Source organism: Sus scrofa, chromosome 10, assembly GCF_054392235.1.
Source record: "Sus scrofa isolate SSC_HxYL_T2T_F1_AM1 chromosome 10, Sscrofa_HxYL_maternal_Yorkshire_Landrace_v2.0, whole genome shotgun sequence".
NCBI lineage: Eukaryota > Metazoa > Chordata > Mammalia > Artiodactyla > Suidae > Sus > Sus scrofa.
The window spans coordinates 20,932,496-20,950,261 of NC_139392.1; the positions used below are offsets into that span (position 1 = coordinate 20,932,496).

The following is a 17,766-nucleotide window of genomic DNA, read 5'->3' on the forward strand; positions in this document are numbered from 1 at the left end:
AGGAGTAAAAAGATAGGGTCCCCAGGACTGATTTCAATCTTATCACAGCTTTTTTTAAAAAAAGCAATTTTAGCACTGTGGCCATGTATTACATAAAATGAATTCAAATCAAATTATGATTTAACGTTGCAAACAATATAGCTTTCTTATTAATTTTTAATAAAAATATATTAAGCTTATCAGGGATCTCATATACTCTCTGCTATAAGCCTGAGGGAATCCATTAAAATGACTTCCCCAAGCAGGATTTAAATACGGATATAAATCAGAGGGAAAAGAAATGAATGCGTGGTAAGAACCTCTGGCATTAGATCACAAGAGGGAAGCAATGCAAGCAAGTTTTCTTACTCTGCCCACTTCAGGATGAAAACAGAGGAGGGACCGGGCAGTCCCAGCAGGATGGGGAAGCAGACAGACCTATGACACACCAAGCAGCTCCAGAGCCACGACCAGCCCCTGACAAGGAGCAGCAGAAGTCTCAAAGCCTGTGATGACCAGCCTGAGCTCACAGCAGCCCTGCTGACTGCTGTGCCCTGCACCTTGTAGAGGATCTGCTGGGAGGACCTGGCTTCCTGGGAGGCAAAACTTCCTTGAAGAAAACACCTCTCCATTCATTCACGAAATACTGTCTAGGCAGCTATGATGACTAAGACCTGGCCCTTGCCGTGGGAGGGGTGCTGGCACAGCCAGGATTATAGCAGGGCAGTGTGTGATGGAGATGTAAGGTGCTGGGGGGCTAGAGGAGGGAGGGATCAGCAGAGCTGGGGCAGGGGAGGTGCAGAAGGGGCTACAGATGTGGTGGACTCGGGTCTGTGCCTTCCATGGGAGTAGCTATTCCAGAAGAGAGCTGCTGCTATGTTGCTGTGTTTAATCAGTCAATCCAGTGCATATTTACTGAGTACCCGAGGGACCCTGAAGACATCCTGTCTCCTCCCTGAGCCCCTGTTTCTTCACTTGAATAATGAGGAAATTAGACTAGGTAAATTCTAGGGACAAACTGAGTCCCAGACACAGAGCTAAGAAGTACAGATTTGGGTTTTTTTTTTCCCTAAATACTGTGTTATTGATCTAATTTAATAACTCCATTGTGGTCAGAGAATTTACTTCGTATGACTTGAATACATTTACATGTATAGAGACTTGTTTTATGGCCCAGAATATGGTCCTTCTTGGTATATGTTCTGTGTGTACTTGAAAAGAATGTGTATTTTGCTACTGTTGGTGGAATTTTACGTCAGATCCTGTTGGTTGATGGTGTTGTTAACGTCTATATCTTTTCTGTTTATGTCTAGTTTTGGTGGAGTTTTTTTATTTTTTATTTTTTTTAGGGCTGCACCTGCAGCATATGGAAGTTCCAAGGCTAGGGGTTGAATTTGAGCTGTAGCTGCAGGCCTGTGCCACAGCCATAGCAATGCCAGATCCAAGCCCCACCTGTGACCTACACCACAGTTCACGGCAATGCCAGATCCATAAACTACTGAGCAAGGCCAGGGACTGAACCATGTCCTCCTGGATACTAGTCGGGTTCATTACCCTTGAGCCACAATGGGAATTCCTGCTTTTGTCTAGTTCTGTCAGTTGTTGATGGCAGGGGCGGGGGGCGCGATATCCCCACGTATATCTGTATCCATAAGCCTATTTATTGTCTGTTTCTTCTTTCTGTTCTATCAGTTTTTGTTTCCCACAATTTGCAAATGGTTGGTGTATACACATTTAGGATTGCAAAGTATATTCTTCATAAATTGACATTTTTTTCTCATTATATAATGACCTTCTCTGTCTCTAGCAACACTTGCTTTGCTCTGAAGCCAATATTAATATAGCCTCTCAAGCTTTCTTTTAATGTTTAGTGTTTTCATTATGTATCTTTTTCCATCCTCTTAGTTTCAATCTGCCTGTATCACTATATTTAGTTTCCTATAGACAGCATATAGCTGGGTCCTTAAAAAAAATCCACTGTAATAACCTGTGTCATTCAATTAGTATATTTAAGATAACACACATTTTTACATAGGTCACTTACATAATAATTAAGGTAGTCATTCATATATTAGGGTTTTAAGTTTGCCATTCTTTGGCCACACCAACAGAATGTGGAAGTTCCCGAGCAGGGGATGAAGCCTGCTCCACAGCAGCAATCCAAGATGCTTCAGTGACAAGGCCAGATCCTTAACCTGCTGCACCACAAAAGGACTACAAGTCTGCCATTGTTTTTTGGTTTTCTGTTTATTCTGGGTTTTTTGCTTCTATATATTTTTCTTGCCATTCTGGTAAATTACCACATTTTTTCGAATTCTGTTCTGTAATATTTTGAATGCATTCATTTTTATAGATTTTTTAAGGGGTTGCTCTAGGTCTTACCTTATATGTATGTGCATGTGAGTATATATATATGATATATTTAAGATACATAAGTGTGGGGATATATATACACACACACACGTGTGTGTGTATCACTCTACTGGTGTCCTCATTTTACCAGCAAGGTAGCATTTTTCAGTTGCTGCTTTTAAGATATTTTCTTTGTCTTTAGTTTTCAGAATGAAAGATTCAGATGAATCTTGATGTGGATTTCCTGGGATTTTTCATATTTGGATTCACTTAGCATCTGGAATCTGCAGATAAGTTTTTATGTGTACAGGTCAGTGGCACTGTGTACCTTCACATTGCTGTGCATCCATCACCACTATCCATATCCAAAACTTCTGCATTATCCCAAACTGAATCTGTGTACTCCCTAAACAATAATTACCCATTCCTTCTCTCTCCAGCCCCTGGTTACCACTATTCTACTTTCTGTTTCTGTTTTCAACTACTATGGGTACCTCATATAAGTGTAAGCATACAATATTTGTCCTTTTGTGACTGGCTTATTTCACTCAGCATGATCTCTTCAAGCTTCTTCCATGTGGTTTCACTTTTAAGGCTGAATGATATTTCATTGTATGTATACTCCACATTTTATTTATTCATCTATCCATGGACAATTAGGTTATTTCAACCTTTTAGCTATTTTCAATAATGCCTATTATGAACACTGGTGTACAAATATTTGTTCAAGCCCCTGCTTTCAGTTTTTTTTGTGTGTGTATACCAGAAGTGGAATTGCTGGATCAAATGGTAATTCTATGTTTGATATTTTTGAGGAACTGCTATACTCTTTCCCCACAGTGACTGCTCCACTTTGCATTGCTGCCAGTAATGCAAAGGGTTGAGTTTTTCCACATCCATACCAACAACTTGTTTTTTGTTTTTTGTTTTTTAACAATAGCTGTCCTAGGATATGGGTAAGATATAACATCTCATTGTGGTCTTGGTTTGCAGTTCCCTAATGATTAGTGATGTTAAGCATCTTTTAATGTGCATTTTGGCTATTTGTATATCTTCTTTGGAGAAATGTCTATTCAAGTCCTTTGCCTATTTTTGAATTGGGCTATTTTGATATTGAAGTTTAGGTGTTCTGGATACTAATCCCTTATCAGATATGTGACCTGCAAATATTTTATTCCATTCTGTTGATTGCTTCTTTACTCTGTTGATAGTGTTCTTTGATGCACAAATGTTTTTAATTTTTAAAAAATTCAATTTTTCGATATTTTCTTTTTTGCCTGTGCCTTTGGTGTCACATCCAAAAAAATAATTGCCAAACCCAATGTCATGAAGCTTTACTTCTGTTTTCTTCTAAGAGTTTTATAGCTTTAGCTCTTATATTAGGTCTTTAATCCATGCATTACTGTATCCTTTTTAAGATTCTTTTCCATTATATTTTTTAAGATTTTAATTTTTTCCATTATAGTTGATTTATAGCATTGTGTCAATTTATACTATATAGCAAAATGACCCAGTCAGATATAAATATATATATAGAATACGTATTCTTTTTCTCACATTACTCTCCATCATGCTCCATCACAAGTGACCAGATATATTTCCCTGTGCTATACAGCAGGATCCCATTGCTTATCCACTCCAAATATCATAGTTTGCATCTATTAACCCCAAACTCCCAGTTTATCCCACTCCCTCCCCCCTCCCTTGGCAACCACAAATCTGTTCTCCAAGTCTATGAGTTTCTTTTCTACTACAGGTATTGAACATAGTTCCCTGGGGTATACAGTAGGATTCTGTTGTTTATCTATTTTGTATATAGTAGTGTGTATATGTTAATTCCAAACTCCTCATTTATCACCTCCTTCCTCTTTGGTAACCATAAATTTGTGAGTCTATTTCTGTTTTGTGAATAAGTTCATTCTCTAAGATTCCACTTCAGGGATATCATATTTGTCTTTTGCTGTCTGTGCATGATAATCTCTAGGTCTGTGCATGTTGCTGGAAATCGCATTATTTCATTATTTTTAATAACTAATAGTCCATATATGAACCACATCCTCTTTATCCATTACTCTGTTGATGGACACATAGGTGGCTTCTATGTCTCAGATATTATGAATAGCGCTGAGATGAACATTGGGGTGCATGTATCTTTTTGAATTATAGATTTTGTATTTTCCGAATATATGCCTGGAAGTGGGATTGCGAGATCATATGGTAACTCTATTTTTAGTTTTTATCAGGAATGTCTGTTCTGTTCTCCATAGTGGCCTCACCAGTGAGGGCAACACCCTTCCCACCAACGGTGTAAGAAGGTTCCCTTTTCTCCACACCCTGTTAAGCATTAATTCCTTGTAGACTTTTTGATGATGGCCATTATGACTGGTATGAGGTAATACCTCACTGTAGTCTCGATTTACATTTGTTTCATTATTTAGCAGCATTGAGCATCTTTTCATTGCCTATTAGGCCATCTGGATGTTGTCTTTGGAGAAATGTCTATTTAGGTTCTTTGCCCATTTTTTGATTGGGTCGTTTTTTTAATATTGAGATATATGAATTGTTTGTATATTTTGGAACTAAAGCCCTTGTTGGATACATTATTCAAGTATCACTTTTTTATATGGTGTTAGGGAAGGGTCCAACATCATTCTTTTGCATGTGGATATCTAGTTTTCCCAACATAATTTGTTCAATAGACTGTCCTATCCCCACCGAATGGTATTGGGATGCTTGCCAAAAAGTTGTTTATTTGATATATATGTGAGAGTTTATTTCTGGGCTCTCTATTCTACTCCATTGCTCTATATAGCTGTCTTTATGTAGTAAAATTGGACATTAGAAAGTGTGAGTCTTCCACCTTTTTCTTTTTCAAGATTTTTATGCTGGTGGGGTCCCTTGAGGTTTATAGAATGGATTTTTCCACTTCTAGAAAAACGTCATTGGGATTTTGATAGTGATTGCACTGAATCTAAAGATTGTTTGGGTAGTTTTGACATCTTAACAATATTAAGTCTTTCAGTCAATATGAAATTTTAATCTGTTTATGTCTCCTTAAATTTTTTTTCAGCAGTGTTTTATAGTTTGCAGTGCATAACACATTGGTTAACTTAACTCCTTGGTTAAGGTAATTCTTAAGAACTTTGTTCAGAAAATTGCTATTGTGCCTGGAACTGTTTACTTAATTTCCTTTTGGGATTGTTCCCTGTCAGTGTATAGAAACACAGCTGACTTTTGCATGTTAATTTTATATCCTACTACCTTCCTGAATTTGTTATTGTTATTGTTATTATTATTTTTTGAGGGCCACATCCACAGTATAAGGAAGTTCCCAGGCTAGGGGTCAAATCGCAGGTGCAGCTGCCAGCTTACACCACAGCCACAGCAATGCCAGATCTGAGCTGCATCTGCAACCTACATACACCACAGCTCATGGCAATGCTGGATCCTTAACCCACTGAGCAAGGCCAGGGGCTGAACCCATCCCCCATGGACCCTAGTTGGGTTACCTCTGAGTCACAAGGGGAACTCCTGAATTTATTTTTTTTTTTTAATTTTGTGGAGTCTTTAGGGTTTCCTATAGTATAATATCATGTTATCTATGAAGAGAGATAATTTTACTTCTATTCAATTTAGATATTATTTCTTCAAATACTTTTTCCACTCTGCCCTCTTTTTCCTCCTTCTGGGACTTCAATATTAGATCTTTTGTTATAGGTATGATGGGCCTCTGAAGCTCTTTCCAGTTTTACCTTTTTATTAGTCACTTTATCTATTTTTGAGATTAGACAGATTATATTGTTCTTTCTTTAAGTTCATTAATTAATTCCTCTATTTTTTACATTCTGTTAAGTTCAAATCTGTCAGTTTTGGTAATGTCAATTTTGGTATTATTTATCAGTGCTTAAATTTCTGTTCATTTCTTATTTATATCTTATATTTCTTTACTGAGATGATCTCTTTTTTCATTTGTTTTGAGGATGTTTCTAACTGCTTGTTAAGCACTTTTATGATGACTTTAAAATCTTTGTCAGATCATTATAAAATCTGTAATCTTGCAGTTGATCTATTGATTGGCATCTATTTTTTCTTAAGATTGAGATCCTCCTGATTCAGGACTTGGAGACAAGTTGGTGGAGTAGGAGGACTCCAGCTCATCTCCTCCATGAAAACACCAAAATCACAACTAAGTGCTGAACAACTATCAACAAAAAATACTGGAAACTACCAAAAACCAAGTATTTTATATATGAAGACAAAGCAGAAGCCACAATGAGACTGTAGGAGGGGCTTTTTTTGCAGCATAAGCAAATCTCATACCCACTGGGTGAGTGACCCACAAACTGGAATATAACTATGTCATAGAGGTTCTCCCACAGGAAGGAGAGTTCTGAACCCCATGTCATGTTCCCCAGCCTGGATGTCTGGCATCAGGAGGAGGAGCCCCCAAAGAATTTGGCTTTACATTTGGTGGAGCTTGACTGCAGGAGCTCCACAGGACTGGGGAAAATAGAGACTCCCCTCTTGGAGGGTGCACATGAGGTTTCATGTGCAAAGCAGTGTCTCCATAGGCATCTGGACCAGACCTACCTGTGGGTCTTGGAGGGTCTCCTGGGGAGGCAGGGGTTGGCTGTGGGTCATTGTAGAGGAAGGAAAATAATCATTGGTGTAAACTTTCCTAGAAGGTACCATTTTGGAAATGGGACCTGGCCCCACCCAACTGGGAAGCCTCAGGCCAAATATCCAACAGGGTGGGAACAGAGTTCTACACATCAGCAGACAGGCTGCTTAAAGTTGTGCTGGGCACACAGCTGCCTCTAAACACAACATGGCCCAGCCCACCAGAGGTACAAAACCAGTTCCACCCACCAGTGGGCAGGGCCCAGTTCAATGCACCAGGAAGCCTGGGCAAGCCCCTGGATCAACTTCACCCATCAGGGGACAGACACCAGAAATAAGAGGGGCTACAACCCTGAAGCATGTGGAAAGAAGACCACAGATTTACAGAAAGTTAGATAAAATGAGATGGCAGAGAAATATGTTTCTGACAAAGTAACAAACAAAAAACCATAAGAACAACTAAATACAACCAAGGCTATCCAGCAAGACTCTTGTTTGGATTTGACAGAGAAATCAAAAGCTCTGCAGACAAGAAAAGCTAAGTGAATTCAGCACAACAGCCAGCTTTACAGCAAAAGCTAAAGGAACTTCTCTAGGTGGAAAAGAAAAAGCCACAACTGAAAATAAGAAAATTACACATGGAAAAGGTTACTGAGAAAAGGCAAACATATAGTACAGATAGAAAATCATCCAGTACAAATATGATATCAAAACCAGTAATCTTGGGAGCAGGATCAAGACGGTGGAGGAGTAAGATGTGGGGCTGACCTTCTCCCACAAACAAACAAAAGCATCTCCATGCAGAATGATTGGCACAGATCACCTAGAGAATGCTGGCCAAACACCTTAAAGCTCCACAAAGGGCAAGAAACCCTCCTCATAACTGGGTAGAACAAAGGAGACAAAAAGAGAGAAGAGAAAAAGTATTTAAAAAGTCAGGATGGAAGCAGCACTCCTGAAGGGGAGCTGTGAAGAGGAAAGGAATCTGCACCCTGAGAGGCCACCTAACTAACAGGGAGATCAGCCAGGATGGAGGGGAATCTCAAAGCATTGGGTTAAGTGCAGCAGCTGGACGAAGGAGGGGAAAGCACAAAGAGGGCCTCACAGACTATGGGCATCACTAGCCTCCAGACACCACAGCCTGAGATTCAAGCTCCAGAAATCAGTTTGGGGGGAAGAAGTGGGTTGGCTGTGTGTGTAGACAGCCAGAGGGGCTAGGGCGTGGTGTGCCATAGGTTGGGGGGCAGAGTGCCACAGCCGAGGAAGCCTGGGAGGTCTGGGCCCTCAGGAGAAGCAAGGTGCCATTGCTGGAGAGGGCAAGAAGAGGACGGGCGGGACCACCATAGGATTATCCTTCTCTCTGTATGTATGGGCTCTTGGGAGGTGGGACTCTTTTGCATGGGCTACATGGGCAAACCACTGCAGCCATCTCAGACGCCAGAGGTGGACACAGCCTGCGGACACTAGGGGTCAGTGAACAGGCAGCACCTGCAGTTCCAATAACCTGAGGGGTTGATGAGGAGGGCACTGCAACTGAGAGCCACCCATTGTCCTTACTCACCTGGGAACGAACATGCTCTGCTGTTGCCACTGCCAAAGACTCTGGGCATGGCCTACACCTACCTGAGCGTCACTGGCACTTCCTAGGGCCATGCAACCAGGAGCAGCCTGTGCCACCTCCCTGTGGGTCCTCACCACTGTCAAGGGCCCAGCAACCAGGCATGGGCTACAGGCCTTACCCACAGCCTCCATCTTCCTGGAAGCATGCACATGCCATACGTGGGCATACCCCCATCAAGGGGCCAACAGCCTGAACACACTGGGGAAAGAGACAGCAAGCATCCAAACCAAAAGCAACCCTCATGTCCCCACCCCACCCCTCAAAAACACCAGTAAGCCCTCACAAGCTACCTAGGGGTGCTCTCCCATAAAAAACAGCCCTTTTCCAAGACTAAAGTACATAGTTGTTTTCCCTAAACTCAGAGAATAAGAAAATTATAAGCATAATGAAGCAGTTCAGGAACCATTCCCGGTTAAAAGAACATTTCCCCTGAAGGAACAAACAATGAAATAGACCGCTAGAGTCTATCAGACTTTGAGTTCAAAAAGAAGAAAGTGAAAATACTGAAGGAATTAAGAGTGGATATGAACAGTAATGCAGATTACTTTAGAAAGGAACTAGAAGGTATCAGGAGAAGCCAAGAAAAATTAGAAAATTCACAAGCTGAGTTGCAGGCACTGAAGAGCAGAATGAATAATGCAGAGGAACGAATAAGTGAATAAGTGACCTGGAAGATAGAATAATGGAAATCACACAATGAGGACAGCAGACAGAATACCAAATGAAAAAACAAGAAAGCAATATAAGACATTTAAGGGATAATATAAAGAGGGCCAATCTGTACCTAATTAGGATTCCAGAAGGAGAAGAGAAAGAAAAGGGGATTGGAAATATATTTGGAGAAATGATGGCTGAAAACTTTCCAAAGCTAAAGGAAATGGGTATCAAGATACAGGAAGCACAGAGGGCCCCAAATAAGTTGAGCCCAGACAGACCCACACCAAAATATATTAATGGCAAAAGTTAAAGATAAGGAGAGGATTCTAAAGGCAGCAAGAGAAAAACAAACAGTTAATTATAAGGGAACCCCCATAAGGCTATCAGCTGACTTTTCTACAGAAACACTAACAGGCCAGAAGCAAGTGGCAGGATATATTAAAAAATGTAAAAGGGAAAAATTTATGGCCTAGAATACTCTACCCAGCAAAATTATCATTATAAAATAGAAGAAGAAATAATTTCTCAAACAAACAAAAACCAAAGAGTATGGCAACACTAAACTCATTCTAAAAGAAATACTGAAAGGTCTCCTATAAATAGCAAAGAATTAAGAAGATACAGGATGGATGAAGTCATAGCTGGAAAATAATTACTTAAGCCAGTATACAGATCTAAATTGGGGAAAAGAAAAAAAAAACCTATTTGTAAAAGTGACAATAAACACAAGGAACAGAAAAATCAAAATCATAAAATGTGGGGAAGAGAAAGCAAGAAAATCTTTATTTATTTATTTATTTATTTTTAGAATATCTTTGAGCCTGTGACTATTGGGCTTAATTAAAGCAAGCAGATATAGGAGGGGGTTAATATGCAAAACAGCAACACAAATCAAAACCAAAAAACACATTCACAAAAACTAAAGAGAACACAGGCATAAGATAAAAGGAAATCATCCAATCAAAAAAAGAAAGGAACAAAGGAAAAACTTAGAACCAACTGGAAAACAAGGTTTAAAATGGCAATAAATACATTTTTATTGATAATTACCTTAAATGTCAATAGACTGAATGCTCCAATCAAAAGAGACAGAGTGGCAGACTGGATTAAAAAAATAAGAGCCTACAATATGCTGCCTACAAGAGATTCATCTAAGGGCAAAGGACACATATAAATTGAAAAGTGAAGGGATGGAAAAAGATAATTCATGCAAATAGAAATGACTAGAAAGCAGGAGCTGCAATAGTCATAGCAAACAAAATAGACTTTAAAACAAAGGCCAGAAAGACAAAGAAGGACACTACTTAATGATAAAAGGATCAATTCAAGAAGGGGATATTATACTTGTCAGTATACATGTGCTAATATAAGAGCACCCAAATACATACAAAAATACTAACAGGTATGGTTGATGGGAATGCAATAATAGCAGGAGATTTTGAACAAACCATACACATCAATGGACAGGTTCTCTATACAGAAAATCAATAAGGCAACAGAGATCCTAAGTAACACAATAGAACAGTTAGACTTAATTGATATTTTCTGGACAGTACATCCACCCCCACCCCAAAGAATATACATTCTTTGCAAGTGTACATGGAACATTCTCAAGAACTGACTCAATACTGGGGCACAAAACTAACCTCAACAAATTTAAGGGTATAGAAATTATTTCAAGCATCTTCTCTGACCACAATGGCATGAAACTAGAAATCAATCACAGGAAAAGAAATGAGAAAAAAAAATGACTACATGAAGACTAAACAATATGCTACTAAAAAGCCAGTGGGTCAACGAAGAAATCAAAAGGGAAATTAAAAAATAACTCGAGACAAATGACATTGAAAAACAACTGTACAAAATCTATGGGATGCTGCAAAAGCAGTGCTTAGAGGGAAGTTCATAGCGATACAGGCCCCTCCTCAAAAAAGAAGAAAAATCTTAAATCATCAACTTAACCTACCACCTGAAAGAATTACAAAAAGAAGAACAAAGAAAACCTAAAGTCAGCAGAGGAAGGAAATCATAACAATCAGAGAGGAAATCAATAAAATAGAGATTTAAAAAATAGAAAAAAAGCAGTAATACCAAGATCTATTTTTTTGAAAGGGTAAACAAAATTGACAAAACTCTGATCATACTCACCAAGAAGAGACAGAGAGAACCCAAATAAGAAGTAAAATAAAAGAGAAACCTCATTGGATGCTGCAAAAAATAATAAAAAAGAGTACTATGAACAATTAAATGCCAATGTATTTGACAATCTAGAAGAAATGGACAACTTTCTAGAGATTTACAGCCCACCAAAATTGAATCAGGAAGAAATAGATTGTCTGAATAAGCCCATAACTAGAAATGAAATTGAATATGTAATAATAAAAGAAAAACACTCCCTAAAACAAAAGTCCAGGATCAGATGGCTTCACAGGCAAATTCTACCAAACATACAATGAAGAACTTATACCCATTCTTCTTAAACGTTTCCAAAAGGTTGAAGAAGGAACACTCCCAAAGACATTCTATGAAGCCACCATCACCCTAACACCAAAACCAGACAAAGAAACTACAAAAAAAAAATTATAGGCCAATATCTTCCATTAATATGGATGTAAAAATTCTCAACAAAAACAAAATCAAAATCAAAATCAAAAACAAAATCTTAGCCAACCGAATTCAACAACATATAGAAGATCATACAGCACAACCAAGTGGGATTTATCCTACATTCACAAGGATGGTTCAACATCTGCAAATCAATCAACATCATACACCACATTAACAGAACCCACATGATCATCTCAATAGATGCAGAAAAAGCATTGGCAAAATCCAGCATCCATTCATGATAAAAACTCCAACCAAAGTAGGCAGAGAGAGAACATAATAAAACATTATTATCTTAACATAATAAAACATTATTATCTTAACATAATAAAAGCCGTGTATGACAACCCACAGCCAATATAATATTCAACAGAGGAAAGCTGAAAACCTTTATGCTAAAGTTTGGAACAAGACAATTATGCCCATTCTCACTACTTTTATTCAATATAGTACTAGAAGTTCTAGCCACAGCAATCAGACAAACAAAAGAAATGAAAGGTATCCAAATTGAAATGAAAGAAGTAAAACATAATACTATATATAGATGACATAATACTATATATAGAAAATCCTAAGGACTCCATACAGAAACAACTAAAACCGATCAATGAATTCAGCAAAGTAGCAGGATACAAGACTAACATTCAGAAATAAGTTGCATTTCTCTATACTGCAATGAAATATTAGAAAATACTTAAAAGTAACCTTTTTAAATTGCACCCCAGAAAATTAAATACCTAGGAATAAACCTGACAAAGGAGGTGAAAAACATATGCTGAGAAGTAGAAAACATTAATTAAGAAAATAAAAGAGGATTCAAAGAAATGAAAGATATCCCATGTTCTTGGATTGGAAGAACTAATATCACTAAATAAGCCATACAACCCAATGCAATCTGCAGATTTAATGCAATCGCTATCAAATTATCCATGGCATTTTTCATAGGAACTGGAACAAACAATCCAGAAATTAACATGGAACCATAAAAGTCCCAGAATTGCCAAAGCAACACTGAGGGGGAAAAAAACAAGCAGCAGGCACATTAAGAAGATATGGTACAGGAGTTTCTGTCATGGTACAGTGGAAACAAATCTGACTAGGAACCATGAGGTTGTGGGTTCAATCCCTGGCCTCGCTCAGTGGGTTAGGGATCCGGCATTGCCGTGAGCTGTGGTATAGGTTGCAGACAGGGCTCGGATCCTGCATTGCTATGGCTGTGGCATAGGCTGGCAGCTGTAGCTGTAGCCTGGGAACCTCCATATGCTGTGAGTGTGGTCCTAAAAAGTGGAAAAAAAAAAAAAGGTGAGGTACATATACACAATGGAATACTACTCAGCCATTAAAGGGAACAAAATAATTCCAGTTGCAGCAACATGGATGGAACTAGAGATTCTCATGCTAAGTGAAGTAAGTCAGAAAGAGAAAAACAAATACCATATGATATCACTTATTTGTGAAATCTAAAATAGGGCACAGATGCACCTATCTACAGAACATAAACAGTCTCACAGACCTTGAGGGCAGACCTGTGGTTGCCAGTGGAGAGGGGGAGGGAGTGGGAAGGACTGGGATATTGGGGTTAACAGATGCAAACCATTACATTTAGAATGGATACCAGTGAGGTCCTGTTGTATAGCACAGAGAACTATATTTAATCACTTGTGATAGAACATGATGGAAGATAATGTGAGAAGAAGAGTGTGTATGTATGTATGACTAGGTCACTTTGCTGTGCAGCAGAAACTGACAGAACATTAGAAATCAACTATAGTAAAAATTTTAAAAAACAGTAATTTTGAAAGGAGAGTACAAATTCAGGCTATTAGAAAGTGATTTCAGGTTGAGACAAGCAACTTAAAAAAATCTTGTGTGTGGGTTTGTGTGCACTTGTATGATGTATGTATATATAGACAGTTATGAAAACCTCCTGGTAACAGCAAACCAGAAATATACAACACACACACACACACAGAAAAAGCAGTTCAAATACAACACTAAAATAGTCATCAAACTACAAGAAAGGAAAACAAAAGAGGAAGGGAAAAAAAAAAAGACCTACAAAAACAAATCCAAATCAATTAACAAAATGGGAGTAAAGACATACATATCTATTATTACCTTAAATGTAAATGGATTAAATTCTCCAACTACAAGATACAGATTGACTGAATGGATCAAAACACAAGACCTGTCTATATGCTGTGTACAAGTTCCTTCAGATTTGGGAACATATACAGATTCAAAAGTGAGGGGATAGATAAAATTATTCCATGCAAATAGAAATCTAAAGAAAGCTATACTGGTATATCAATGTTCATAGACAAAGTAGACTCTAAAATAAAGATGATTAGGAAGTTCCCTGGATGGCTGAGTGGGTTAAAGATATGTCATTGTCACTGCTGTGAGGTAGGTTCCACTCCAGGCCCCAGAACTTCTGCATGCTGCAGGCACAGCCAAAAATAAAAATAAAAAAAATAAAGAAGGCTACATGAGACAAAGAAGGATACTACATAGTGACAAAGGATTTATCCAAGAAGAAGACAGAACAATTGCAAATATATGTGCACATATACATGCACCCAACATAGGGGAACCTCAATATATAAGACAAATGCTAACAACCATAAAAGGAAAAATCGACTGTAACACAATAAAGGTGGGGGGATTTTAACAATCCACTTACATCAATGGACAGATCATTGAGACAGAAAATCAGTAAGGAAACAGGCCTCCAATGACACATTAGACCAGAGGGACTTAATATTTTAGAATATTCCATGTGAAAGCAGCCGAATATACATTCTTCCCAAGTGCGCACAGAACATTCTGCAGGATAGAACACAGCTGGGCCACAAATCAAGCCTCTTTTAACTTAAGAAGAAAACAAATAATATCAAACATCTTTTCTAACCACAGTGCTGAGATATTAGAAATCAGTTTCATGACAAAAAAACAAAACAAAACAAAAATCTGCAAAAAAAAAAACCCACAAAAACACGAAGACTAAACAATATACTACTAAACAATCACTGAATAAATCAAAAAATGAAGTAAAAAAAATTCCTAGAGACAAATGAAAACACTATGACCTAAATCCTATGGGACACAGCAAAACCAGTTCTAAGAGGAAAGTTTATAGCAATACAATCTTATTTCAGGGAACAAAAATCTCAAACAACCTAACCTTACACCTACAGCAACTAGAGAAAGAAGAACAAACAAAACCCAAATTTAGTAGAAGGAAAGAAATCATAAAGATCAGAGCAAAACAAATGAAATAGAGACAAAGAAAACAATAGGAAAGATCAATGAAACCAAAAGTTGGTTCTTTGAAAAGATCAACAAAACTGGTAAACTTTTAGCCACCTCATCTAGAAAAAAAAAGGGGAGAGGGTTCAAATCAATAAAATTAGAAGTGAAAAAAGAGAAGTTATAACTGTCACCACAGAAATACAAAGGATCATAAGAGACTATTTCAGGCAACAATATTCCAATAAAATGGACAATCTAGAAGAAATGGACAAATTCTTAGAAAGGTACAATCTTCCAAGACTAAACCAGGAAGAAATAGAAAATATGAACAGACTAATCACAAGTTGTAAAAATGAAACTGTGATTTTAAAACTTCCAAAAAACAAAGTCTAGGACCAGATAGCTTCATGAGTGAATTCTATCAAATATTCATAGAAGAGTTAACATCTATCCTTCTGACTATTCCAAAAGATTGTAGAGGAAGGAATACTTCCAACTCTTTCTATGAAGCCATTATCACCCTGATACCTATTTATAAGAAATACTCTCCAGAAAGTGGGCATAGAGGGAACCTACCTCAAATAATAAAGGCCATATATGACAAACCTGCAGCTAACATTAGAGTTAATGGTGAAAAAGTGAAAGCATTTCCACTAAGATCAGGAACAAGACAAGGATGTCCATTTTCTTTCTTTCTTTCTTTCTTTTTTAAGGGCTGTACCCATGGCATATGGAAGTTCCCATGACAAGTATTGAATTGGAGCTACAAATGCCAGCCTATGCTACAGCCACAGAAACACTAGATCTGAGCCATGTCTGCAACCTACACCACAGATCACAGCAATGCCAGATCCTTAACCCACTGAGTGGGGCCATGGATCAAACCCATGTCCTCATGGATACTAGTTGGGTTCGTTACCACTGAGCCACAATAAGAACTCTGGACGTCCATTTTCACCACTGTTATTCAACATGGTTTTAGAATTCCTAACAGTAACCAGGGACAGAAAAAGAAATGAATACAGTGCAGAAAAGAATTAGTAAATGTGTCACTCTTGATACCAAACATATAAAAGTATGGCCTAATCTCCAAAATATACAAACAACTCATACAACTCAACAGCAAAAAAACCCAAAGAACCCAATCAAAACATGGGCAGAAGACCTAAATACACGTTTCTCAAAAGAAGACATGGTTAGCCAGTAGGCATGTGAAAAAATGCTCAACATCATTAATTACTAGAGAAATGAAGGTAAATAAACTACATGAGGTACCATCTCACACCTGTCAGAAGCCATCATTAACAAGTCAATGAATAACATGCTGGAGAGGGTGTGGAGAAAAGGGAGAGAATGTAAATTGATACAACCACTATGGAAAACAGTATGGAGGTACCTCAGAAAACTAAATGTAGAGCTACTACATGATCTACCAATCCCACTTCTGGACATATATCTGGATAAAACATTCATTCAAAAACATAAATACACCCCTATGTTCACTGCAGCACTATTCACAATAGACAAGACATGGAAACAACCTAATGTCCACTGACAGATGAATGGATTAAGAAGATGTGATATATATACACACACACATACATACACACAATGGAATACTACTTGGCCATAAAAAGGACAAAATAATGCCATTTGCAGCAACATGGATGCAACTAGAGATTCTCGTACTAAATGAAGTCATTCAAAAAGAGAAAGACAGATACCGTATGATATCGCTTATACGTGGAATCTAAAATATGGCACAAATGATCCTATTTACAAAACAGAAACAGATCACAGACATGAAGAGCAGACTTGTGATTGCTGGGGGGTGGGGAGTGGGATGGATGGGGAGTTTGGGGCTAGTAGATGCAGTTTGTTATATTTGGAATGGATAAGCAAGGGGGTCCTACTGTACAGCACAGGGAATTATGTCCAGTTTCTTGGGCTGGAACATGATGGAAGATAGTATTAAAAAAATGTACATATATGTATGACTGGGTCAGTTCGCTTTAAAACAGAAATCAAAGAAACACTGTAAATCAACCATACTTTAATATAAATAAATAAATAAATAAGCTACCAGAAAACTACTAGAGCTCATCAGTAAAGCTGCAGGATACAAAATTAATACACAGAAATGTCTTGCATTTCTATACACTAACAATTAACAATCAGAAAGAGAAATTAAGGAAACAGTCCCATTTACCTATGCATCAAAAAGAATAGAATACCTAGTAATAAACCTACCTAAAGAGGTAAAAGACATGTACTCTGAAAAGATGTGGATGTAAGAAAAAGAAGGTGCACAAACAGATGGAATGATATACCATGTTCTTGGACTGGAATAATCAATCTTGTCAAAACAACTGCACTACCCAAGGCAACCTACAGATTCAATGCAATCTCAATCAAATAATCAATAGCATTTTTTCATAGAACTACAACACAAAATTTAAATTTGAAAAACAGAGTTGGGGGAATCGGGCTCCCTGACTTCAGACTGTACTACAAAACTACAATCATCAAAACAGTATGATACAGCCACCAAAAAAGAAATATAGATCAATGGAACAGGATTGAACTCCCAGAAACAAACTCTCACACCTATGGTCAATTAATCTAAGAAAAATGGGGAAAGAATATACAATGGAAAAAAGTCTCTTCAATAATTGTCC

The 17,766-nt window shown here is 37.8% G+C and overlaps 1 protein-coding gene and 1 long non-coding RNA gene across 16 annotated transcripts in view; one reads left to right on the top strand and one right to left on the bottom strand.

The window, feature by feature from the left end:
* The window catches only part of LOC106505102 (uncharacterized), a 59,110-nt gene extending 49,428 nt beyond the window's left edge, over window positions 1-9,682 (top strand). For 2 of the 13 annotated variants that reach the window (XR_001299189.3, XR_002336128.2), the window contains one exon: window positions 363-1,836. This is a non-coding gene — a long non-coding RNA (uncharacterized LOC106505102). Of the gene's footprint in view, window positions 1-362; window positions 1,837-2,533; window positions 2,642-2,771; window positions 2,837-3,271; window positions 5,177-5,404; window positions 5,459-6,426 lie in introns of those variants that run through there. The other 11 variants (XR_014817515.1, XR_014817514.1, XR_014817510.1 and 8 more) reach the window with 11 other exon arrangements.
* The window catches only part of SMYD3 (SET and MYND domain containing 3), a 752,343-nt gene that overhangs the window by 7,468 nt on the left and 727,109 nt on the right, over window positions 1-17,766 (bottom strand).